At 38.4% G+C, this 27901-nt stretch overlaps 1 protein-coding gene across 6 annotated transcripts in view; it reads right to left on the bottom strand.

Moving 5' to 3' along the window:
* The window catches only part of MICU1 (mitochondrial calcium uptake 1), a 248400-nt gene extending 229741 nt beyond the window's left edge, over window positions 1-18659 (bottom strand). For 4 of the 6 annotated variants that reach the window (XM_081790530.1, XM_060642469.3, XM_060642472.3 and 1 more), the window contains exon 1: window positions 17788-17920. The gene's annotated coding sequence lies outside the window, so the exon portion shown is untranslated. Of the gene's footprint in view, window positions 1-17783; window positions 17921-18584 lie in introns of those variants that run through there. The other 2 variants (XM_078434361.2, XM_081790529.1) reach the window with 2 other exon arrangements.
* Between the last annotated feature and the right edge of the window lie 9242 nt (window positions 18660-27901).

Here is a 27901-nt window from a genome sequence, read left to right as displayed (position 1 = left end):
TAAGGCAAAAAAAAAAAAAAAAAAAAAAAAAAAAGCCCAACATTCTTCATAGGATTAAATTAGATCTGTAGTATCAAAACATGTTAATTCTCTGCCTGCACACAGCTCTAAAAAACTACAAAAAGTTCTTCAGATGGGGGGAAAACAACACTGCAGAAAAACCTGGAAATTCAGGAATAAAGGAAGAAGAAATTGGCTTTCATCATTTCTGAGAAGTCTGCTATAATCCTTTGTTCCCTTTTAGGTAACATGTCATTTTTCCTGAGTGCTTGTTACTTGGTGTGTGCTAGCCTGGTGAAGGGTTCTTTGCTGTCCTGGGATAGCCACAATTTTCAGAAGAGACCCATGTCACTGTGCCTGGGTCTTGTGCATGGGACTTTCTCAATGGCCCTGTCTCTCCTCAGATATAGACTTCTGATTCTGGGCTTCTGACAGTTTTCTGCCCCTTTCTCAGGGGTTGAGGATTTATTTTTCTTTTCCCCTCCTCTAGGTTCAATGGCTGAGGTGACAGGGTTTGCTATCCCTCCCCAGTGGCTTGAGACTTATGTTATGTAGGTCTGAAATGAGCTTTTTGCTTTTCTCATGGTGGTGGATGCCCCCCTACTGTGGGCTGAATCCTTGGGAAGCACTTTCCCTGACGTTATGGGTGAGCTTCTGGTGGAGATCTATTGAGAAGAGCCTGTGAACTTTCCTGTATCTACGGTTTCTAGAGATTCTATATGCTAGTGCTACCTCAAACTTTATCTTTAGCAATGTATAAAAAATTCTAGCTGAATTTAGGTAATTACCCTAGAGAAATTAAAACATGTTCACACACACAAAAGTGTAAATTAATGTTCTCAGCAGCTCTAATTCATAAATAAATGGGCACATAAAAAGGTATTCAACACATTAGCAAAATGCAAATTAAGACCATAACGATACCATTATACACCTATTTGGCTAAAAGAAAAATTACTGACAATATAAGTGCAGCAAGAATGCAAAATAAGTGAATTTTCATACATTGTTGGTGGGACTACAAAATGGTACCTCCATTCTGGCAAACAGTTTGACATTTTCTCATAAAGCTTAACATCTATTTACCATATGACCCAATAATCCACTCCTGGGTATTTACTCTAGAGAAATGAAAACCTGGGCTCACATAAAACCTGTATGTGAATGTTTATATTTATTTTAGTTGCCAAAATCTAGAAACAACTCAAGTATCTCTCAGCAGTTGAACAGACACACAAACTGTGGCATAACTATACAATAGAATATAACCACAATTAAAAAGGAATGAACTCTTTTTTTTTTTAATTTTTTTAATGTTTATTTATTTTTGAGAGAGAGAGACAGAACATGAGTAGGGGAGGGCAGAGAGAAAGGGAGACACAGACTGCAAAGCAGGCTCCAGGCTCTGAGCCAGTTTTAAGGAGTACCTAGGTGGCCTAGTCAGTTAAGCATCTGGCTCTTGATTTTGGCTCAGGTCATTATCTCACAGTTCATGAGTTTGAGCCCCACATGGGGCTCTGTGCTGACAGTGCAGAGCTTGCTTGGGATTCTCTCTTTCCTTCTCTCTCCGCCCCTCCCCCGTTTGTGTGTGCATGTGCACACTCTCTCTCTCTCTCTCAAAATAAATAAATAAAAATTTAAGAAATAAATTTGTTTTAAAAAGCCAAGTTATATACTGTATGACTTGTATGACATTGTAAAAAAGGCAAAACCCTTGTTAACAGGAAACAGATCAATAGTTGCCAGAGTTGGGAGTGGGGGAAGAAGGTGGCAACAGAGGGGCCTAAGGCAGTTTCTAGGAGTGGAAGGAACTGCTCTATATTTTGATTATTGTGGTAAATTCATGACTATGTCTATTGAAGCTATTTCAAAAAGTCTCAGTATAGTTGCCTTTATAAAATACTTGTGGGACACACTATTTAAAAGAAAATACTTAGCTTTAAATATATTTATTAGGAAAGAAAGAACAAATTAAGTGTCCATCTCAACAATTAAAAATAAAATAAAAACAGAAGAAGAAAAAGCAAAAATATAAAGGACCTAGGAATAAGTCTAATAAAAGATGTTCAAAAAATGATAGAGAATCTTATAACACTTCATTGAAAGACCTCGTTAAAGGAGATCTTGAAATAAATAAATAAATAAGACCTAAATAAATGTAACACTATGTTAATACACTGAAAAACAAAACTTTGTAAAGATGAAGATTCTCCCCAAACTAAACTACGGTATCAATGCAACCCAATGAAAATCCTAATGGGATTTTAGTGGGCCTTGACAAACCCTAAAATGAACAGAGAAGTACAAAGGACCAAGAAACGCTAAGATATGCTTGGGGGAAGGGGGGGGGGAGGGGGGCGGGACACAAGCAGGAGATCCTGCTCTAACATTAATTACAACTCATTACAAAATCTTAATACCTAAGACAATGTGATATTGCCACAGAGGAACAAATAGAACAACAGAAGAAAAACTTCAAGCCCTAAGACATATCCACATAAATAGATACATCCTGTATGACAAAGGTGGGATACCAAATCTGTAGGAAAAGGAAGACTTCCCAATAAATGAGGCTGGAACACTGAATATGCATAAGGAAAGAAATAAATGGATTCACAATACACAAATATCAGTTGTAAGTGGATTAAACACTTCAGTATAAAAGGAAATACATAAAGTCTCTAGCTGATGAAATAAGAGAACATCTTTATGACATCAGAGTAGGAAAAAATTTTTTAAACAATACCAAAAAAATTAAATATAAAAGACTATAAAAGTCTATCAAAAGCAATCATAAAAAAAAAAACCATACAAGGCATCAGAAAAGACACCATAAGAAACATTACAAAAGACATCAAAAAAACACTACAAAGTTAAGTCCAGAGAGGGACAAAACAGTTAACTATTCATATAATCAACAAAAGACTAACAGCCAAACTATACCACTAGTTCCTTAAAAAGGAAAAAAAAAAAAAAATTGAGGGGGCGCCTGGCTGGCTCAGTTGGAAGAGCATAAGACTCTTGACTAGGGGATCATGAGTTCAAGCCCCATGTTGGGGGTAGAGATTACTAAAATAAATAAATAAACTTCAAAAAAATTTGAAAGGAAAAATTAAAAAAAGAGAAATGTACAGATATGTAAGGGAATGTTCATAGCAACATTGTAGTAATCAAAAACTATTAACCACCCAAATGTCTATTGACAGTTACGTGGATAAAAAATAATAGTTCATGCACATAAGAGAACTCTATATGGTAACAATACAAATGGACTACACTATATACAATAAGGATAAAACCTTACAAACATAATGTTGAAAAAAGAAGACACAACAGAAAACTCACAGTTGTATTCCATTTTTACAATATTCAAAAAGACACTATTAAACCATACTGCTTAACATAAAAATAAAGGAAAACCAAGAAATTGATAATGATGAAAGTCACAATAGGGGTTGCCTCTGAAGGAAGAAAACTGTAATAAGAACAAAAACATGGCAGTGGAAATGAAAGAGTCTGAGGGGCTGGCAATGTCCTAATTCCTAATCTGGATAATGAATAAACAGGGAGGGATTCACTTCATAATTATTCATTAAAGCACACCTTTAATTTTTATACATTTTTACTTCAATGTAAAACATTTTTTTTTTAATGTTTATTTATTTTTGACAGAGAGAGAGAGAGAGAGAGACAGAGCATGAGTGGGGGAGGAGCAGAGAGAGAGGGAGACACAGAATCTGAAGCAGGCTCCAGGCTCTGAGCAATCAGCACAGACTCGAACTCACAGACCGCGAGATCATGACCTGAGCCAAAGTCGGACACTCAACCGACTGAGCTACCCAGGCGCCCCATAAAACATATTTTTTTAAAAGTGAGAGAAGGGTGCCTGGTTGGTTCAGTTGGAAGTGCATATGATCTTGATCTCAAGAGTCACATGTTGGGCACAGAGATTACTAAAAAATAAATAAAAAGAAAAAAAAAACAAGATAAAGAATCACAAAATTAATTTTAGGAAAATTTACATCTCCCCAAAAATGCTTTACCAGTAACAATGGTAAGTCTCATGAATATAATGTTGAGTGCAAAAGCAAATCATAAAGAATATATATAATTAGATTTCATCTATATAAGGTATTTAGTGATACACGTAACCATGATTATCCCCAAAATTGTGGGTGGTAATTTGTCTCCTAAAGAGAAGAGGGCTGTGATTAGGAAAAGGCACATGGGGGACTTCTGGGGTGGTAGAAGTGTTCTCATTTGGCTTGGGTGATGGTTATCTACATAGTTCACGTCCTTAATTACTCTTTGAAGTGTACAGGGGCGCCTGGGTGGTTCAGTCAGTGAGGTGTCCAACTTCGGCTCAGGTCATGATCTCATGATTCGTGAGTTCGAGCCCCGCATCAGGCTCTGTGCTCACAGCTCAGAGCCTGGAGCCTGTTTTGGATTCTGTGCGTGTGTCTCTCTCTCTGCCCCTCTCCCACTTGTACTCTGTCTCTCTCTCTCAAAAATAAATACATATTTAAAAAAATTTAAAGGGTACATATATATTTCATGTAATTTTATACATGCTACATGTATTTGTAATATATGCAATATAAAATTGTTTTTTAATGACACTCAACCATTCAAAAAGCTATTAGGTTGAGTTAATTTAATTGTACAACAGCATAAACCTTAAATGGCCTATGTAAACCAAGTCCTCATTTGTAATTTGCTAATCAGCTAATTCTTTCATTGCTAAGTCTGTTTGCTTTGTCCATAAAGTTTTAACATGGGAATGTATGGTAAAAGTACTAGTTGGCTAAGTCTAACTCTACAAAAAGCTGACAGTGACAGGAAGAGTAAAAATTTTTTAAATAAAGAAAATACAAAACTTTGATCAACAATAGTGCATTATATGCACCACAGAATGAGAAGGTACTTTATGGGCTTCCCTATTAAATTAAAAGCTCTAAATCCTACTGTGATACAGAAATGATATGTGAAGACAGAACAAAGGGATCAATATTTAATAAGCATGTCATTGGGGCGCCTGGGTGGCGCAGTCGGTTAAGCGTCCGACTTCAGCCAGGTCACGATCTCGCGGTCCGTGAGTTCGAGCCCCGCGTCAGGCTCTGGGCTGATGGCTCGGAGCCTGGAGCCTGTTTCCGATTCTGTGTCTCCCTCTCTCTCTGCCCCTCCCCCGTTCATGCTCTGTCTCTCTCTGTCCCAAAAATAAATAAAAAACGTTGGAAAAAAAAAAAAATAAGCATGTCACTTTGCGTTTGCAGAAAACTCTTTATTTTATAAGTGCTCCAATGAATACTCTCTCATTTGTACTGTATTTAATTTTCGGATATGGAAAGTGGGGCACCAGGATTAAAATGGAATAATAATTTCATGTCAGAACGCACCTGTGGGTCCACTCAGTCTCATTCAACAGCAAAGAACTGATCAGTACTATGGACCAATTAGTAAAAATAATACATATTTCTGCCAAAGAAGTCTCTTTCAACATAAATAACAATTTCAGTGGAATTTTTTTTAGTCTTCACAGAAACAGACATCTTTATCAATATTCTTTTATAACAATCTGTCTATATTTATGTTCTCTCTAGAAATGAACCTGCTAGGCTGACAGCAATATTAGATATTTCACTGCATATTGTCCTACCTTTTTTTACCTTTACTTCAACTTCTATTTAAAGAGGTACTCTTTAAACTTCTATTTAAAGAGATTTTTCCCTTGCTTACTTGAAGATGTTTTCAACTTCAGGATTTAATGAAAGCAAAATTAGATCACAAAATAAAGCTTTACTGAACAGGTAGATAAGTTTGCACTGTGTTTTGTTTTCTTTTGTTTTTATAAACTGAGGAACAGAGAGTTCTGTCAAGGTAATCTGCTAATTCATTAATTCTAGATATCAGAATTTATAAACTTGACCTCTTTCTGGCCATATTGAAGTCAGTCAGATTTGTGTTTGTTGTTTTTTTTTTAAGTTTATTTATCTGTTTTGAGAGAGACAGAGAGAGCGGAAGTGGTGGAGAAAAAGAGAGGGAGGTGGAGAATCCAAAGCAGGCTCCACACTGACAGTCCCAAACCCACGAAATTGCAAGATCATGACCTGAGCCGAAACCAAGAGTTGGACACTTAATGGACTGGGCCACCCAGGTGCCCCAATCAGATTTGTGTTTGATTCCTGACTTGGCAACTTTGTGCTGCCATAAAACAGGGTTAATAACACTGCAAATGACTATGAAGAGGATTAAATAAGAACATGCTTGTACAAAGCTGAGCACAGTGTCCAACACACAGTAAATTACGAATAAATACGATAACAGGATGCTGCTGTGATAATTCAAATAAAAACTGTATTATGTAGGGGCGCCTGGGTGGCTCAGTCGGTTAAGTGTCTGACTTCAGCTTGTGATCTCACGACCCATGGGTTCAAGTCCCGCATGGGGTTCTGTGCTGACAGCTCAAAGCCTAGAGACTGCTTCAGATTCTGTGTCTCCCTCTCTCTCTGCCCCTTCCCTGCTTGCTCTCTCTCTCTCTCTCTCTCAAAAATGAACATTAGAAAAATACTTTATAAAAAAACCGTACCATACTATGTAATATAAATTTCAATAAAACATCAATAAGTACATTACACCTAAATATCTTCCTTTTAATGCAAACAATTGGTAAGACTAGTCATAAACCTTGCTAGTCTAATCAAAGAAATGAACAGAAAAAACAAGTACTGGAGAAACTGGAATCTTTGTACACTGTTGATGGGAACATAAAATGGTACAGCTAGGTGCTATGGAAAACTATGGCAGTTCCTCAAAAAATTAAACAGAGAATGATCATATGATCCAACAACGCCACTTTGGGGAATATGTCTGAAGGAACTGAAAGCAGAGACATATTTGTAGACCCATACTCATAGCAGCATTCTTCACAATAGCCAAAAAGTGGAAGCAACCCAAGTGTCCATCAACAGATGAACAGATAAACAAAATATGGTTTATACATACAATGGAATATTATTCAGCCATAAAAAGGCAGGAAATTCTGACACACAATACAACATGGATGAATGTTATTCAATATTACACTAAGTGAAATAAATCAGTCTCAACAAACACTGTATGATTCCACTTACATGAGGTACCTAGAGTAGTCAAAATCTTAGAGGCAGAAAGTCGAATCATGGTTACATGATGGGGGGTGGTAATATAGAGTTATTATTTAATAGATGTATTAGGGCACCTCGGTGGCTCAGTCAGTTGAGCGTCCGACTTCAGCTCAGGTCATGGTCTTGCAGTTCGTGAGTTGGAGCCCTGAGTCAGGCTCTGTGCTAACACACAGCTCAGAGCCTGGAGGATGCTTCAGACTCTGTGTCTCCCCCTCTCTCTCTCCCCCTCCCCTGCTCATGCTCTGTCTTTCTCTGTCCCTCAAAAATAAATAAATGTTAAAAAAAATAGATGTATTTAATATAAATTTGCAAGTTCTGGAGATGGATGTTGGTGGTGGTTTCACAGGAATCTGAATGTACTTAGATTAATACCACTGAACTGTACACTTAAAAATGGTTGAGAGGGGCGCCTGGGTGGCTCAGTCGGTTGAGCGCCGACTTCGGCTCAGGTCACGATCTCGCGGTCCGTGAGTTCGAGCCCCGCATCAGGCCCCTGTGCTGACAGCTCAGAGCCCGGAGCCTGTTTCAGATTCTGTGTCTCCCTCTCTCTGACCCTCCCCCATTCATGTTCTGTCTCTCTCTGTCTCAAAAATAAATAAAAACGTTAAAAAAAAAATTAAAAAAAAAATGGTTGAGAGATGGGCGCCTGGGTGGCTCAGTCGGTTAAGCGTCCGACTTCGGCTCAGGTCATGATCTCGCAGTCCGTGAGTTCAAGCCCCGCATCGGGCTCTGTGCTGACAGCTCAGAGCCTGGAGCCTGTTTCAGATTCTGTGTCTCCCTCTCTCTCTGACCCTCCCCCGTTCATGCTCTGTCTCTCTCTGTCTCAAAAATAAATAAACGTTAAAAAAATTTTTTTTTTAAATGGTTGAGATGGTCAATTTTATGTGTATTCTACCACAATAAAAACAATTTTTTAAAAAAGGAAGGAAATTCTGATGCATCCTACGACATGGATGAACATTAAAGACATTATATAAGTGAAATACGCCAGTCACAAAAAGACAAATACTATAAGATTGCACTTATAAGTTCCTACAGTAGTGAGATTCATTGAACCGGAAAGTAGATTGGTGATGCCAGAGACTGGCAAGAGAAATAAAAGGAGGGTTACCATTTTATGGGTACAGTTTTCCATTTAAGAAGAAAATGTTTTGGAAATGAATGGTGGGGATGCATGCAGAACAACGGAGATATACTTAATGCCTCCCAACAGCGCACCTAAAATGATTAAAATGGTACTTTTTTAAAAATATGGTAAAATATACATAAAACTTACCATTTTCTCCACTTTTTAGTATACAATTCAGTTACATTAAGTATATCCACCATGTTGTGTAATCACAGCACAACCTTAATTTTCAAAGAGAACAGGGCAAGTAAATTGCAGCATTTCTCAAATTCTGGATTTATCTAGTTGCTTCCTTACAGCATGGTTTCAATGTTTCTCTAGTCCCTTTATCTCCCATAAATTCAAGTTACATGTAAAAACTTGACCAGAGTCAAATTAAGTACTTATAGCAAGAGCTCTTCATAGATTATTTTGTATACTTCATGCGCTTCAGTATAAATTTCCTTCTCCAATGTCTAATCTGTCATTAATGCCAACAAGTGTAGTTTTCATCTCAGACATTATAGTTTCTATCTCTGGAAGTTCCATTTGGGTCTTTTCCCTATCTTCCATGCTTCTATTTAACATAATCAATCTTTCTTTTAGTTTCTTAAGCATATGAAATACAATTATAAAAACTGTTTTAATACTCCTCTCTACTAATTCTATCACCTGTCACCAGTTTTGCTTTTGACTATTTTTTTTCTTGTCATCATAGGTCATATTTTCCTGCTCCTTTACATGCCTAGTAATTTTTTTTTTTTTTAAGTAGGCTCCACACTCAGTGTGGAACCCAATGCAGGGCTTGTACTCACAACCCCGAGGTCAAGACCTGAGCTGAGATCAAGAGTCTGGTGTTTAACAGACTGAATCACCCAGGCACCCTATGCCTAGCAATTTCTGATTGGATGCTAGACACTGTGAATTTTACCTTGTTGGGTGCTAGATATTTTTGAATTCCTATAACTGTTCTTGAGCTTATAATTAAGTCTCTTAGAAACAGTTTGACCTTTTCAGGTCTTGCTTTTTTTTTTAAAGCTTTTTAGGTTGGGCTGGAGCACCTAATTTTATCCCACTACTAAAACAAAGCCCTTCTGAGTACTCTATATGACCTAGTAAGACATTTTCCACTCTGGCTGACAGGAAAAAAAACCACTATTTCTGCCTTTGCGAAAACTCTTTCGAGTACTGTTCTCTATTCTTTTCAGGTGGTTCTTTTCCTAGCTTCAGTAGTTTCCTCACATGTGTGCACTGATCAGTTCTCCACTCAGTACTTGAGGGGGAGCCTCTGCAGATGTCCAAAGTTTTCTCTCCTTTCAGCTTTCTCATCTCTAGTACCCTGTCGTGCAAACTCCAGCCGCCTTGGCCTCCCCAGGCTATGTCAATTCAAGGAGACCCCTGTGCTCTGGTTGGGATTCCCCCTCCCTGCTCTACAGGGGGGAAACTCCAGGCAGCACACCAGAGCAGTCACAGAGCTCACCCCATCTGTTTCCCATCTCTCAAGGATCACCTTCCTTTGCTGCACGATGTCCAAAATCTAGGAAACCACTGCTTTGTATATTTGGTCTGCCTTTTTAGCTATTTCAGGCAGGAAGGTAAATATGGTACTTATTAATCCTTCTTCACCAGAAATGGATATTAAGACCAATTTTTCCATCCCTTTTATTCGCATGTCTTTGTGAATCATTTTTATGCAACTCTCAAGACAGTCTATCATTTCACTGCTATATATTTTGATATGTCTCCAAAAATATAGACTTTCCTTCCACATAATCATGTCACACTTATACTTAACAAATTTCACATTAATTCCTTGGTATGTTCTAATACCCAGCCTCTATTCCAATGTCTCCAACTTTCTCAAAAAATTGTTTTCTTTTAAATAACTTTTAAACAACTCGTTGTTCAAAATTCTCTTTAATGCCAGCATTTAATGAACAATACTCTGTGAGGGGTACTATGCTAAAAGCCTAATATCTGTTACCTTATTTAATTTTCCATAACCCTTGCAATAAGTATTATTACTCCTATTTTACTGAGGACACCACAGCTCAATGCTTTTAGAAAATTTGCTTAAAGTCACAGCCAACAGATGGCAGAGGAAGATTTCTCTGATCTCAAAGCCATTGCTCTTAACCATTATGCTACACTGCCATCTCAGAAATTATTAGGATAGAAAGTCAGATGATACCAATGCTGAAGTTAAAAATCAAATTCTGAGGGGCACCCGGGGGGCTCAGTCATTTAAATGTCTGACTTCGGTTCAGGTCATGATCTCATGGTTCGTGAGTTCCAGCCCTGTCGGGCTCTGTGTTGACAGCTCGGAGCCTGGAGCCTGCTTCGGATTCTGTGTCTCCCTCTCTGTCTCTGCACTACCCCCACTTGTGTTCTCTCTCTCTCTCTCTCAAAAATGAATAAACTTTAAAAAAAATTTTTTAATCAAATTCTGAAACTACTTAATTTAAATGCTATCACATATCAAAGACATGAGGAAATGAACAATATCACTTTATTTGAAATGTATTATAAAATTCACTTGATAATTTTAAAAAATACAACTTTCAAATCTAAAAGCAAGTTTTATTTGAACAAGGAAGGAATATGATTGAAATGAAAATTAACTATCAGCTGAAATTAGGGAATGTAGGTTCAAGTGTATAATGTTCTACAACAGCTCTGTCAAACAGAATGTGATGCGATGATAGAAATATTCTACATCTACTATTCAATACAGTAAGCACAAGCCACATGCGGCTACTGAGCACCTGAAATGTGTCTACTGAAGCGATAAACTGAATTTTTAATTTGAATCTTAATTAGCATAAATCTAAGTTGTAATTATCAATTCATCTGGCTGTCTCTACCACTAGACTATGAGCTCCTTAACGAATGGAAATGTTTTTCCTCTCTCTCTCTCTCCACTGCCTTGGTATATATTACAGATAAAACATGTTTATTGATGTGTGGTAAAAAGTGTGGATGGAATTTTCTAGAGGTCTCCAAGTAAGTTTTCTTAATGCATCAGACTGATATAGGTTACAGTGTGCAGACTTAATCTGTTGAATTATATCTTATTTCTATCCTGATTTTTAGGCAGATGAAATATCTTACTCTTCACCAAACATGTTCTGAACTTGTATAGACTACAAATACTCTGCTGCATATTCAGGATATTATGATGAGTAAGACTTGGTTCTGGCATCAAGAATCAATCAGCCTAGGGATGCCCGGGTGGCTCAGTCCACTAAGTGTCTGACTCTATTTCGGCTCAGGTCATGATCTCATGGTTCACGAGTTCAAGCCCCGTGTCAGGCTCTTGTGCTGACAGTGCTGAGCCTGCTTGAGATTCTCTCTCTTCCTGTCTCTCTCCATCCCTCCCCTGCTCATGCGCTTGCTTGCGCACATGTGCACACTCTCAAGAAAAAAAAAATAGACACGAAGTAACCACCAACTCTGAACAAGCAAGGTATTAAGATAGGGACTTTAAGATTTAAATGACCAATACGAAATCACTTTGAAGAGAAATGTAAACATTATTTGTATACCTGACATGAATTATATGAATATATTTCTCCAAGATTACATTAAGTTTTCAATTTTCTCATGGTTAGTAAAAACCACCTTGAACTTATTGTTAGTTAGTTAGCCTAGGAAATGTTAAAACTGATTACTCTATCAGTTCGGGGAAAAAAAGATTAATCCATTTCTAGCTATTTATTTGCTCATAAATAGGGCTAAAACACCTCTCCTCTCAAAGTGGCAATATTTAATTTCCCATACCACATAAAAATTATATTTAAAGCCAGTCACTTTTCACAGTTGTTCAATTCTACAGCTGCCTTTTTTTGTTTTTCAAGTAACATTCAAAACTATTATCTCTTCCACCTGCAGGTGTCCAATATAACATGTTCTCAAAGCACTACTTCATGTGACCATCACCCTGAACTCATCCTTAAAAATAAAAACTAATCCAGGGCTCTTGGGTGGCTCAGTCGGTTAAGTGTCCAACTTCAGCTCAGGTCATAATTTCATGGTTCTTGAGTTTGAGCCCCGTGTTGGGCTCTGTGCTGACAGCTCAGAGCCTGGAGCCTGCTTCAGATTCTGTTTCTGTCTCTCTGCCCCTTCCTCACTAGCGCTCTGTCTGTCTCTCTCAAATATAAATAAAACATTAAATAAATAAATAAAAATAAAAGCTGATCCATTTTTATTATTTCTGCCTATTACCAAAAGTCACCATAAATTCTTATATGAACATCCAAGGTGCTCAACACTTAGGTCGCCTTGTATAGCCAAGGAATGTAAGATCTACTTAATATTAAACTTTGCTGAGCTCAGAGTCTGTGTAAAATTCTCTCAATACATTCCCCTATCCTAACAGTTTTCATACTTGGACTAGGCCATCTTCAAATACTTCGGCAGTCCTCTAATAATTATGTAGTTTAAACAGTCTTTTAGTTTATTGCTATCTATGTAACACAGAATTTAAAAACCTGCTAAAATCAAGACAAACTGACACAAAACAATTAATTCTGTAACACCTATATATACATTTAAACCCTCTGGAGCTAAACATTTTGAAATTGGGGTAGTAAAATCTTTTTAGACGTTATTTCTTGTTCTCATTATTATTAACAATTACATTTAATAAGTACCTACTACATCCCAGACCCTTGGCATACATTAAATTACTCCTCATAAGACCCCCCACCTTGAGACAGTGTTATTATTTCTATTTTGATAATGGAATAAACTCAAGTTCAGAGAGATTAAGTAACTTGTTCAACATCAAGAAGTGATGGAGTTGGATTTTAGAATATGAATCTGTCTAAACTAAAGCCCGTGACACCAACGTTGCAATTAAAGCTCAAATGTCCATTGAATTGAACTGCTAACATTTCCTTTAAACAAAATCAAGACAGTGGAGTAAACAATATGTAACTTCAATTATATTTTCTCTTAAAATATAATGAACCATTAGAATAATCCATAAAGATACAAAACCAGACATTAATGTTAACTATAGTCTTAAAGTTAATGCCCAGTGACAGCAGTTTGTGACAATTATAATTTCTTTTTCATACAATGCTCAAAATGAAATGGTTACTATACTAACACATTTTTTTAAATATATTTTTTTAAAGTTTATTTATTTTTGACAGAGAGAGACACAGCATGAGCAGGGAAGGGGCAGAGAGCGGGAGACACAGAATCTGAAGCAGGCTCCAGGCTCTGAGCTGTCAGCACAGATCCTGATGCGGGGCTTGAACTCACGGACCACGAGATCATGACCTGAGCTGAAGTCGGACACTCAACCGACTGAGCCACCCAGGCGCCCCTCTATACTAACAGATTTTTAAACGTGTAATACTTAAAAGAATCAAGCATTTAACCATACTGACTACATACATTTAAATATTCAAAACTTTATTTACTATTTATAAAACTACAATTTGTTAAGTTCACCTACAGTAAAAAAAAAAAAAAAAAAAAAAAATTACCAATAAATGATTTTAACAAACTGACAAACACACAATATACCTAAAGTTAGAAAAGCTGAATACTCCAGAGTACAGGGCTAAACATATAACAACAGCACAAATATATGCTAGTCAAGGAGTTTAAATTTCAAGTTCTATAAATTAATAAAATAATAGACATTAAAAAAAAACACTAACACTCAAACTGCAAAATACAATTAATTTATGGGGCGCCTGGGTGGCGCAGTCGGTTGAGCGTTCGACTTCAGCTCGGGTCACGATCTCGCGGTCCATGAGTTCGATCCCCGCGTCAGGCTCTGGGCTGATGCTCAGAGCCTGGAGCCTGCTTCCGATTCTGTGTCTCCCTCTCTCTCTGCCCCTCCCCCGTTCATGCTCTGTCTCTCTCTGTCTCAAAAATAAATAAACGTTAAAAAAAAAAATTAAAAAAAATACAATTAATTTATATTGGGTAAAGGAAAGCAAGTTCTCTTAATTAAAAGAAAACAAATACATATAAAATTATTTCAGTGAACATCTGTTGTTTTTGCCTGCCCAGGAATCGTTCTCCCCTCTCCAGAAAAATGACACCTCAATTTCCCTAAAGAAAACCTGTTGTCTATTTTTTTTTTAGGTAAACTCTACACTCAGTGTGAGGCTTGAACTCCCAACCCCAAGATCAAGAGGGGGATACTCTACCTCTGAGCCAGGCAGGCACCCTGACGTTGCCTGTTCCTAATTCATGTAGTTTAAAACGGTTATCCCCCTACCCCACTCCATGGTGAGAACAAGATCCAATCTTGACCACACAAAGCATTCTATCACTCTGACCATAGAGACTACTGCCAGGATGGGCAATGACCCAAGTCAGGTTAATGAAATTCTCATACAGTAGTTTGCTGGAATCACAGACACAGGGAAGTTCTCTCTCTTTTGGAGTTTCTAAGGTTGTAGGATGTAAGCCTGGAGCTATTAGTACCACCATCTCTCCCAGGGAGTTTTACTTGAGACTCTACTTTTGCACACTGATTCAAAAATATGCAAAGGGAACTAACTAGTGGTTACAGGGTGGCAGGGGAAAACATAAATTAGGATTCCGACTTTCAATGTTATATTTTCATCATATTTCCATTTTTCCAAAACAGGCACATACACTTTTATAACAGGAAATATAAAACATTTAAAAATCCTGCCCTGTGTTTTCTTCTCAAATATGCTCATGTAACAACATTTAATGTCTTAAAAGCATTAACAATTTTCTCCTAATTTACAAAGTGTATAGAAAATCTATTTTATTTTTTTTTCAACGTTTTTTATTTATTTTTGGGACAGAGAGAGACAGAGCATGAACGGGGGAGGGGCAGAGAGAAAGGAAGACACAGAATCGGAAACAGGCTCCAGGCTCCGAGCCATCAGCCCAGAGCCTGACGCGGGGCTCGAACTCACAGACCGCGAGATCGTGACTTGGCTGAAGTCGGACGCTTAACCGACTGCGCCACCCAGGCGCCCTCTATTTTATTTTTTTTTAATTTTTTATTTATTTTTTTTAACATTATTTTTGAGACAGAGAGAGACAGAGCATGAACGGTGGAGGGTCAGAGAGAGGGAGACACAGAATCCGAAACAGGCTCCAGGCTCTGAGCTGTCAGCACAGAGCCCGACGCGGGGCTCGAACTCACAGACCGCGAGATCACGACCTGAACCGAAGTCGGACGCTCAACCTACTGAGCCACCCAGGCGCCCCTAGAAAATCTATTTTAAAAGAATCAACTTTTTTAGTTGGCAAACACCCAAGCTATTTTTGTTTTGAGTGGGGAAAAAATAAAAAGTGCAAGTAAAACTTTAAAAACAAAATTGATTCCCTTTTTGAAAGGAATATATAAGGGTGCCTGAGTCAGTTGAGCATCCCACTCTTTTTTTTTTTTTAATGTTTATTCATTTTTGAGAGAGAGAGAGACAGAGTACGAGCGGGGGAGGGGCAGAGAGAGAGGGAGACACAGAATTCGAAGCAGGCTCTGGGGCTTGAACCCATAAACTGGGAGATCGTGACCTGAGCCGAAATCAGATGCTTAACCTACTGAGCCACCCAGGCACCCTGAGCACCACACTCTTGATTTTGGCTCAGGTCATGATCTCGTGGTTCAGCCCCCCGTCTGGCCCTGCGCTGACAGTGTGGAGCCTCCTTGGGATTCTGTCTCTCCCTCTCTCTGCCTCTTTCCCACTTCTCTCTCTCTCTCTCTCTCTCTCTGAAAATAAATAAATAAACTTTAAAGCAAAAAGACGAATATACTAAACAACTCTATATGGAAAATACTGGTTAACATTCAGCACGTGATGCCACCACTACAAAAATTGCTCAAAAAGTAAAACTAAAGATTAAAAGTGTCCAAATTAGGTTTAATAACCTTATCAATTACTTTAGTCCTATAATTCTAAATAATATAAGACCTGAGGGGTCAGTTAAATCTTTCAGTTATAATTATTTCATGTAATAATGCATCATGGGAAAAGTTACATACCATTGTTCATTCTTAAATATAGGAAAGTCAGTCTCAAGGATGCAGTGGGAATATAAAAAGTCTACTGAATATGGTCTATAAATTATAAAGGAAGGTAGCGATACGTGCTTTTGTTCTCTTGCTTTTATTAGCTTCTATCACTCTTTCCCTTTCTCCCCAAGCACAGAACCAACTCCTGAATCTTCACTTTTTGTTAGTATTATTCTGTGTTTCACAATTTTCAGTAAGGACACTTAGAGGGTGTCAATGACATAATTAGATGGCCAGACATAATTAGATGGCCAGAGTGATGATCTTAAGTAGAAGAGATAATCACCTATCAAGGGTGACTATAAAGAGTAGCTGGAGGCCAACATCATCTTCTCACAAACAAGTGAAAAGTTTTAAAAAGTTTTTAAGACAAGATGATGTTCAACAAACTCATTACCTTGTCCAACACCAGAAAGACAGCGTGTTGGTCATCCAGGGTGATATCTGTGTCTCAAGATGCTGACGTTTTATTAGTCATATGGTTTAACTTTAAACTTTAATTCTACATCTATCAACCCCAAATTGGTTCACTTTGTCAGCATACTCCTTTCTTCTACTGCTAGATTACTTGCACACGGGACCTAAGGGGTACTTTAACATAAACAAAGGTATAGCCAAACCACCCCAAAATTTGGAGATAAAAACATTTATAAAATAACAAAGAAAGTGAGTCTTTCCAGGTACCACAAGGGGAATAGTTTATTCCAGTCCCTTGGCCATAAAATAGTAATTCTTCTTACATTACATTTACAAATACTTAACAACACTTTTTAGGCATCTGAAAGGGAAGGAAAAGTAACCATAAGATAGCAGAGACAGAAACTTAAAGAACAGTCCGTTTTAAACTCTTCTCTCAACATTCACACAGAGTCAGTAACACTCGGCTCATTCTCAAAACATCGTACGGTGGGCCAGGACGGGATGGTAAAAAGGAAACTTAAGCGAGAATGAAAACGGAAAGCATCGTAAAAGATAAAAACTGAACAGTCCAAGAAGGCTGCACTATGTTTTGCTCCTTCGGGTTCCCGAAGGAGAACTTTCTACTTCTTTTTCCGATTCAATAATTAATATTTCTACCCATAAGGCATCTAAGTGTAAACTCCATCACCCACGTCCATCCACATCAACAAATCCCAGCGAAACTAGTCAAGTCTACCTGTGTATCTCCAGGTTGCCGGAAAAGAGAGGGACATCGGCGCCCAAGTGAACCTCGCCGTTGGGAACTCTGCACTGGGAGCTCTCCCGGGACAGCGAAAAGGGATGAGGTGAGATGAAGGAAAGCGGAGGACGGCAAGCAGACACGACTAAGGACTCCTCTCAAGCCCCTGAACTGAGCGCGTCAGGGAAGACAGCTATGCCGCCAGACCCGAGAAGTCGCCGGATCCCAAAGCCAACACACGGGCGGCCAGATCCTTTACAGCTGTTTCGCCCTGCCTTCCCTTTCGCCTTCCCTAAATGGCTGTCCCTCACACCTTTAAGGGTCCAGGACTCACCTGTCCACACTGGAGCTGCCAATGCCTTTGGATCAAAGCCGCCCACCTCTGACAACCATAGAGACGAAAAACCAGCGGAGGAAAACCTCCTCCTCCACCGCCCACCCTCACGTGACCCTCCTAGCCGCTGGGCCTGTTGGGATCATGGCGAAATGCATGTGGGAGGGGCACGGAGAACTAGGGTTGGGGCGGGGCCAGGGAAGCAACCCGCCCCGGTCCGGCCTCGGGCCCCGCCCCCCTCAGTATTGAGGCGGGAAAGTGAAAGGGCTCCCGGAAATTCTCAGGCTTTTATCTCTGGTCCCCTCCTGTTCCGTCCCTCCCCAGCACACACACAAGGAGTGTACACACACAATTCAGTTAAAAAGAGTCCGTTTACGTGTTGACTAAGAAAAAAGAGTCAGTGAAAAGAAAACTGGACCACAGTGACTTGGGAATTGTTCCTTTTGAACTGTATTTAGGTTTAGGCTTCTAGTAAAATTTCCCTATTTCCTGACCTTGAACTTCTTTGAATTTAGAAACATCACCACTACCTCTACTCTGGATTTTTCGGCTGTTTTCTTTGCAAAGTAACACTGTTGGAGAGTTTAGCCCTAAGCCAGTAACTTGTTTTTCATCAAAGATGTTGCTGTCAGAAGTGGGGATGGAAAAGGATCATCACTACTACTAGGGAAATAGAATAAAAATATTTTGATTATGATACCACAGGACTTTCAAAATAAAAACTACCCTCTTCAATAATTTCCTTAGCAGAGCTGTGGAAAAGGCTGCAACCATGGAGGGGCCCCTGGGTGGCTCACCGTTTGGGAGTTTCAGCCCCACATTGGGCTCTCTGCTGTCAGCAAAAGCACCAGCTTCGGATACTCTGTCCCCCTCTCTCACTACCCCTCCCCTGCTCACTCTCTCTCTCTCTCAAAAATAAATGTTTTTTAAAAATCTATTTTTAAGTTGGTGTAATTTAATCTAATTTTAGATTAGATTTAATTTTTTTTACTGTTTATTCATTTTTGAGAGAGACACAGAGTGTGAGCGGGGGAGGGGCAGAGAGACAGAGACACAGAATCTGAAGCAGGTTCCAGGCTCTAAGCTGTTAGCACAGAACCCTTGAACTGCGAGATCATGACCTGAGCTGAAGCCAGACGCTTAAAACTACGAGTCACCCAGGGGCCCCTAGATTAATCTTAATTTTAATTTTAATTTAATTCTTATATTTGTCTGTATAAAACTAAATAACATGTAAAAACATAAATCACTGTTTCTCAGACTTCTTGGTCTTTTTGGATCCCTTTACTCTCCCAAAAATTTTTGAGGACTCCAAGCAACTTTTGTTTATGTGTATTATACCTATCAATATTTAACATATTAGAAATTAAAACTGAAAAATTTTTAATTTTAGTCATTAAAAAACATTAAACCTTGGGGCACCTGGGTAGCTCAGTCAGTTGGGTGTCTGACTCGGGCTCAGGTCATAATCTCACAGTCCATGAGTTTGAGCCCCGCATCGGGCTCTGTGCTGACAGCTCAGAGCCTGGAGCCTACTTCAGACTCTGTGTCTCCCTCTCTCTCTGCCCCTCCCCTGCTCACCCTCTGCCTCTCTCTCAAAAATAAAGATTAAAAAAATTTTCTTTAAATATTAAACCCATTGTATGCTGACATAAATAACATTTTTATGAATAATAACTACATTTTCAAAAAAATTAGAAGAGCCTGTAAATTGCTGTACATTTCTTTCTTTCTTTGTGTGTGTGTGTGTGTGTGTGTGTGTGTGTGTGTGTGTTTATTTATTTTTGAGACAATGCGAGAGACAGAGTGCAAGCAGCGGAGGGGCAGACAGAGGGAGACACAGAATCTGGGTCGGAGCTGTCAGCCCGGAACCCGGAACCCGACGCGGGGCTCATGACCTGAGCTGACGTCAGACGCCCAACCCACTGAGCCACTCAGGGGCCCCTCCTGTACATTTTTTTAACATCCAGGTTGTAGAAGAAGCTAATTCTTGTATCTTTTCCTCATTAATTTCTTTTGCTACACATATGATGTAGCCTCTGGAAAACCCCACTGTATCCTCCAAGAATGAGAGTGATAAAGGCAAATTACGCCTTATATTACTGGCAAAAATCTTGACCTTATGGATCACCAGAAAGGGTTTCAGGAACCCCAGGAGTCCTGGGACTACACTTGGAGAACGGCAGTTTGATATCGTACAAATGTTAGCTACTATTTTATTTTTTGTCTGGTCATTTTGTCAACAAGTAGAACATTTAGTGGAAAGAGGAACGAGACAGAGAAAATTTACACATTACATCAGTCATAAATGGGAGTATTCTTTATCTTTTTCCAGAAGCATAGAGTAAGTTAGAATTCAGGTTTATAACTGAGCACAACTACTTCTGCATTAGAAGTCAGTCCACCGAGGCACCTGGGTGGCTTAGTCGGTTAAGCATCCCACTTCTGCTCAGGTCATGATCTCAACAGTTTGTGAGTTCAAGCCCTGTGTTGGGCTCTATGCTGACAGCTCAGAGCCTGGAGCCTGCTTTGGATTCTTTGTCCCCCTCTTTCTCTGCTCCTCCCTGCTCATGCTCAGTCTCTCAAAAATAAACAAACATTAAAAAAAAAGTTTTTAAAAAAAGAAATCAATCCACCAATCCAGTACTGTCTTTCAGGTTGCTGTGCAAAGTAGTTCTTCTCACATGAATACAGAATATCCCTAAGGTGCGTTTACATTCCTTACACAAACTAGGTATTAAGACTCCAATAAAATTTGAGGTCAGAATTATTTTCATAAGCATATGTTAAATGCCTACTGTATGCAAGTCTCATAATAGGTGCCGAGCTTATAAAGTTTAGAAGCACATTTCCTGCCCTTGGGCAGCTTATTTATATAATGAGACTTACATCCTGGTATAAATGTATTTTTTGCCACATTCAATAGTTCATAAATCAGTTTAATGATCAAATATCTCAGAATTACCTGGGGAAAATTAAAAAATACAGATTCCCGGATCGTGAGATATGCTGTTTAAATGGACCCGGGTGGTGCTCAGGAATGTAGGAATTTGGATTTTTAGAAAGTGACCCAGGTGATTCCCATGCAATGAGAAATACATGCAACAAACAAATGGATTTGGTCTTTGCCCCTAGTACTATCACACGTAAATATGATTTATTTATTTCATCGTCAGTATTTGAAAAGTATATCACTGTTGAAAGATCTGTATTATCAACAGACAGAGTACATATTTAGTTTCATTCAGTTAAAATAGAAATTGATGGGGGCGCCTTGGTGGCTTGGTCGGTTGGGCGTCCGACTTCGGCTCAGGTCATGATCTCACGGTCCGTGAGTTCGAGCCCCGCGTCGGGCTCTGTGCTGACAGCTCAGAGCCTGGAGCCTGCTTCCGATTCTGTGTCTCCCTCTCTCTCTGACCCTCCCCCATTCACTCTCTGTCTCCAAAATAAATAAACGTTAAAAAAAATTTTTTTTAAATAAATAAATAAAATAAATAAAATAGAAATTGATGTACTTATTTCAAACATTTTATACTTCATTTGCCTTTATCAAATAAAAATAATAACAGGAGATGTTACCACAGCAGTTTCCAACATATCACAGCACCATAAAAAGCAAAACATCTTTTGCAACAAGCATCTAACTGTAGAAAATGTTATTTCATGGAGCGTTGATTCAATGTCTTTAAAATGAATTCAGTGAAATGTCCCATGTTGCATTACACTTATCTTCAGGGTTCTACAGATTATGTGATAGTACGTATTTCAAAACCTATCCAGTCTTCCATCACAAATTTCTCTTGATGATACACTATATTTGAATAGCTATCTAGACATTTAGAATCCATAGTTACTGTGGCAGGGAGTGTTCTTTGCTAATAATTGTAGCCAGAGCTAATTAAATTCAAGTAAATAAGAAAAATCCAAAAAACAAGCTAAAGTTTCTTTTTTCTTGCCACAAAGAGGAAAAAAGGACATAGCTAAATGAGCCATATATGTGATGATTTGTAAAAATCGATATATATTCCTCTTGATTTTATGATCAAAATATAACTTCAACCTTAAAGGTTCCCTGCCCAGATCTTGATTTCTAAATACCTGTCCCCATGGAAAGTAACCAGGGATTCTTAGAGGAACAGCTGATTTGAGGACTAGGGAAGGAAGGTACAAGATGACATGAGACATCTTAATGCCAGAATTAGGGAATGCTCAGAAAATAAAATGGGGGCATGTCCACAAGAATCAGCTAAAAGGGCCTCTCATTGGCCAAATCTGGTATAACTCAAGTACCAAAATAAGAACAGTAATGAATTGTGCTCCATTGAATAAAATAAAATCCATGAGTCTGTAGTAATGTAAGAGAGAGAAATGGGGGAAAGGGGAAAGATGTTCCTAAATAGAGAGAATGCCCATGATTAAACACAGAGAGAGTGATGGAGTTGCAACTATCGTAGAAGAGATCGGTTTGGGGAAACATCATCAATGGAGTCTAAATCCAGGGGGAAAGCTTGATGAAAAGGAGCATATTCTCCTCTTTTCAGAGTACCTTCCCACATATTGTATATATGCTGGAAGGGGAAAATAGTAACTATACAGTGGAGAACCTAGGCAACACTTTCATCAGTGATCATGTGCTTCCTGATGCGATACCCTGAGAAGGACCTATCACTTGAATCTAATCATGGGGAAACATCAACCAAACCCATACTGGGGAACACTTTATGAAATAACCATCATGAAAGATGAAAAAAAGTGCTGAAGAACTAACTGCTCCATATTAAAAAGGAATAAAGACTTGACTACTGAAGTAGTCAATATACGATTGTAGTAGTTAATATACATCCTCAACTGGAACTTGTACCAGTTGGGGGAAAATGCTAGAGAGTATCTATTGGAATGATTGACAAAGTTGGAATAGGGACCATAGATTACAGTAGCTCCCACATTTGGTAACTATATGATGATTATATAAAAGAGTATCCTTTTTCTTAGTAAATATATACTAATGTATGAAGAGCTAAAGGGGCATGATGTATGCAATCTATTGTCAAATGGTTTGGAAAAAATAAAGCAAAATATTTAGAAAGAGAATGATAAAGTAAATGTAGCAAAATGTTAAAAGTTGGTGAATTTGAATAAATGGTATTCAGGAGACCTCTGTCCTATTCTTGCAATTTTTCTGTATGTTTAAATTGTTTTTAAAAGAAAAAAGTTATGGGCTCTCCAATTTCTCTCTCTTAGGATTCATTCCAAAATGGACTAGAACATTCATCATGAATCTTTTCACTGTTTTTAGTCCTTTTATTTCCACTATCATTATTAGAGTCACATGGCAGTTATATTTTATAATTTTAGTTGATTATATACAGCCGATAAGAGGAAAAGCAATGGAGTTTAAAAGGCCAAACAATTTCCTAATCCCAGTTGCAGGGACTTTTTATATTTGCATCTGAGATTTTATTCTAGAGGTTTTAAGAAATGGACTAATTCAGCCAATTATTCAGTTGAATCAAGGTTCAACAAGCAAGACAAAGCAAAGGTAGTACACGTGTTTCAGTTCCTCAAATTATTAGTTTTCAACCTCCTGTAAGCATCATCTAAAGATTTCTCTACAATAATTGGCAAGTCAGAGTTTTTCCCTATTTTTAGGTTTTAGTTTGTCTCATAATTTTTAAAAATTATTGTTTAAATACAAAGGTATACATTCCCTTAAATTCAAACAATTGAGAATTAATAACTGCTATTAAGCTTTGATTCCTTCTAGAGTCTTTTCCATGCTTCTATCAATGTGTGTATCTGTATGTGTAGACAAATTTTTCTAAAATGGAAATCATTCTGTACAATTTGTTCCTTTTTTTCTTATGTAATAGGTAGTTTTTAATTTAATTTTTATTTTCTCAAAGCTGTGCATAGTTTTTTATATGTAGTTTAAAAAAATTTTTTTAATGTTTATTTATTTTTGAGAGACAGAGAGAAACAAAGCACAAGAAGGTGAGGACAGAGAGAGAGAGGGAGACACAGAATCCCAATCAGGCTCCAGGCTCTGAGCTGTCAGCCCAGAGCCCAATGCGAGGCTTGAACTCACAAACCGCAAGATCATGATCTGAGCCGAAATCAGATGTTTAACCGCCTGAGCCACCCAGGCCCCCATATGTAGTTTAAGACAAATAATTCAACTAGTGAAAGTTTTTTCTAATCATATAACCCAATCACATGGTTTAAAATTCAAAAAGTACAAAGTGTACACTGTGAAAAATCTTCCTTCCACCTCTGTCCCTGAGACACTCAAATCTACTCAGGAGCAACAAATGACATTAGTTTTTATGCATCTTTTATGCATATACAAATTTACACTTGCAAACTCATACATTTTGAAAACCTTTTCATATCATTATACAAAGGGCTTCCTCAGTTTATTATACAGCTGTGTGGTATTCCACTTATAGATATGTCCTTATTTAATCAGTCACCTGATTTATTTAATCAGACATTCAGAGTGTTTCCAATGTTTGCTCTTTCAAATAATCTGCTATGAATAACTGTGAATATACATCATTTTTGCCTATGGGTGAGTAATCTGTGGAATAAATTCATAGAAATGGTGTTGTGGGTCAAAAGTTTCTAAGTTAGGTTCTCTGGGAAGCAGACTCTGGGACAGAAATGTAGAATTCAGGGGGCGCCCGGGTGGCTCAGTCAAACTTTGGACTCTCCATTTCCGCTCAGGTCATGATCTCTGGATCGTGAGATTGAGCCGTGCATCTTGTTCTGAACCTACAGGGCAAAGCCTGCTTGGGATTCTCTCTTTTCCCCTCTCTCTCAAAGTAAATAAATAAACTTTAAAAAGAAAAAAGAGAGGCGCTTGGGTGGCTCAGTTGGTTTAAGCGTCCAACTTTGGCTCAGGTTTTTGGGTTCCAGCTCTGCGTGAGGCTCTCTGCTGTCAGCAGACAATTTAGGATCCTTAGTCCTTCTCTCTCTGCCCCTCCCCCACTTGCATTCACTCTGTCTCTCTCACAATAAGTAAATAAACTTTAAAAAAAAGAAAAAAGAAATTTAGAATCCAGGATGCTTATTAGGCTTCAACAGCTACGGAAGGGAGGAGAAAGTGAGACTAGGCAGAAGAAGGTAGGTGTTGTGGCACCCGATGCAGTCTCAGCCACCCCCCCCCACCCCTCTTTCTTAACTTTGTTTAGTTTCTTATGTGACTATTACTAATTCTTCTTTCAGCCCTTCAGCAGATGTGCCACTGTAGTTTACATACACCAGATGTAGCCCTGGCAGTATGTGCTACCAACATCTCTTGCCTGAATTACTGGAATAATTGCCTCCTTAGGCAATCCAATTGTCTCCTTATTATCTCCCTGTTTCCACCCTTATCAGCAGAGTCTTTTCTAACATGGCGGCCAGAGCAATCATTTTAAAATAGAAACCATTTCATTCCTACATTGGATCTCCAGTTCCCTCTGAGAAGTGCCACTTACTACAGCAATCTACGAGGCCCTACGTGACATATCCTTCACCCTGTACCTCTCTGACCTCATTTCCTCCTGCTGCTCTGGCAGCTACCCCTCTCACATTTCTCCACCCCATCGGGCCATTCCCTCTGCCTGACAAGTTCTTCTGCCAGATAGCCACAGGACTAATTTCCTAATTCCCCTCATGTCTTGGCTGAAATGTCACTTTATGGTGCGGTCTAGCCTCACCATCCTATCTTAAATTGTAATACACACTCTATTCTCCCTAACCTAGAGTAATTATAGTCTTTCTTACCCAGCTTTCCTTTTTCTTTTTTCATAGATTTTATTGCCTTCTAATACAAACTTTATTATATTTATCATCTTACTCCCTATGCCAGAATGAAAGCTTAATGAGAGTAGTAACTTGTTCAAGGTGGTCACTAAATAAATATTTATTATGAACAAATATGTTTTCTCTTAATATGTTCAAACCGATCAGAAAAGCTATCATTTCCAATTTTTGTGCCTCTTAGAACCCACCGCCCCACCCAATCTCTATCTTTTGTTTTCTTGTCTTCCTGTAAAGCTGTCATCTGTGAACCTGCTTCATTATCAATTTGGGTATCATCTTCACCTCACTCCTTTGGTAAATCTCCTAGAACCTAGACCCATTGTCCTTGTGGCTTTTCTCCCTCTTTTCAATGAGTGATTCCTTTTTCTCAGCTTATTGTTTCTTTTTGGTGGCAGCCTCCTGAGAAAGAAAGCAAAGTTTTTGAGATTTTATAAATATGAAATTGTCTTTAGTCCAGCTATATGCTTAATTGATAATATGACTAGGTATAAAACTCGAGATTAGAAATAATTTTCCAAGGTACCTGGCTGGCTCAGTCAGTGGAGGATAGGACTCTTGATCTCAGGGTTGTGAGTTCTAGGCCCACCTTGGGTGTAGAGATTATTTAAAAATGAAATCTTTAAATGGGGCACCTGGGTGGCTCAGTCAGCTAAGCATCTGACTCTTGCTTTCAGCTCAGGTCATGATCTCACAGTTTGTGAGATCAAGCCCCGCATCAGCATGGAGTCTACTTGGGATTCTCTCCCTCCTCTCTCTCTGTCCCTCAACCCCCCCTCTCAAAATAAACATTAAAAAAAGAAAGAAAATAAATAAAATATTTTTTTAAATAAAAGAATTTTCCTTGAGGATTTTTAAGACATTGTCTTAAAAGACACTGTCTTCTAGGGGCGCCTGGGTGGCTCAGTCAGTTGAGCGTCCGACTTCAGCTCAGGTCACGATCTCACGGTTCGTGAGTTCGAGCCCCGTGTCAGGCTCTGGGCTGATGGCTCAGAGCCTGGAGCCTGCTTCCGATTCTGTGTCTCCCTCTCTCTCTGCCCCTCCCCCATTCATGCTCTGTCTCTCTCTGTCTCAAAAATAAATAAACATTAAAAAAAAAAATTAAAAAAAAAAAAAAAAGACACTGTCTTCTAGCTTCCAGTGTTGTTCTCAAGAAGTGAGATGCAATTTTAATTCTTGACCCCTTAGGGTTTTTTCTTTTTTCCCCAGACAATGATGTACCCTGTGGGCCTTTTTAAAATTTAATTTGCCAGGGTGCCTGGGTGGCTCAGTCGGTTGAGCGTCCCACTTCAGCTCAGGTCATGATCTCACGGTTCGTGAGTTCGAGCCCTGTGTTGGGCTCTGTGCTGACAGCTCAGAGCAGAGCCTGGAGCCTGCTTTGGGTTCTGTGTCTCCCTCTCTCTGCTCCTCCCCTGCTCATGCTCTCTCTCTCTCAAAAATAAATAAAGCTTAAAAAAATTAAAAAATGAATAAAATATAATTTGCTGGCCATTCAATAGGTCCTTTATCAGATGACTTCTGTCCTTTGTTCTTAAGAAAAATTCTTGATTTATTTCCTTGATAATTTCCTCCTATTTGTTTTCTCTCTTCTCTCTAAAATTTCTTCAGATGTGGTAACTTTTTTCAGAAGCACTCAGCAGATCGGTGTTTAATTGTTATTTATTAGGCATAACTTGCACAATAGTACAGAAAAAGAACTTATAGAAACAACATATTCCAGAATTTAATAACACATAAAATTCTCAACCAAAAGGCAAAGTTAGTAAGCTGCTACTTTCTAAGAGTAACTGAGCTAAAGGTGTCTTTAAGGTCAAACAGGGGTCATCTCCCATTTTAAGGATCTTCAAATGTTCTAAAACTTAGAATAGTACCTGGCACATTGTGAGAAATGGGTAAATATTAATGGAATAAATAGATGTCCTTTGCAAGTATTTGCACTCAAATACATTCATTGGATAATAGAAAATAAACACTGAACACACATCCCAAGCAGCATTATCTCTGGAAAGTCCTAATTTTTATCCCTTAGAACACTGAAAATTATTAGGATCTAATATTTACATTTCTTGTCACATTTACTTTTATGTCAACCCAGAGTCACAGTTCACAATCATTCTAGAGAAAATGGAGCTATTTTACTACAATGCAAGAGTATCATTTTTGATATTTCAACATTTCAGTATCATTTTGATACTTGCTACTGATTTTCAACAAAGTAATATGAAGTTTTTTTATTAAGTGCTAGATATCTTCCAAGGTATAGGACTTAAAAATAAGCCAAGAAAGTATAATGGCACTTCTTTTTTCCCAA

The sequence above is a fragment of the Panthera onca genome, chromosome D2, assembly GCF_046562875.1.
Source record: "Panthera onca isolate mPanOnc1 chromosome D2, mPanOnc1 haplotype 2, whole genome shotgun sequence".
Classification (NCBI taxonomy): domain Eukaryota; kingdom Metazoa; phylum Chordata; class Mammalia; order Carnivora; family Felidae; genus Panthera; species Panthera onca.
Note: the sequence above shows the minus strand (reverse complement) of the source record. Positions and strands in the feature narration are given on the sequence as shown.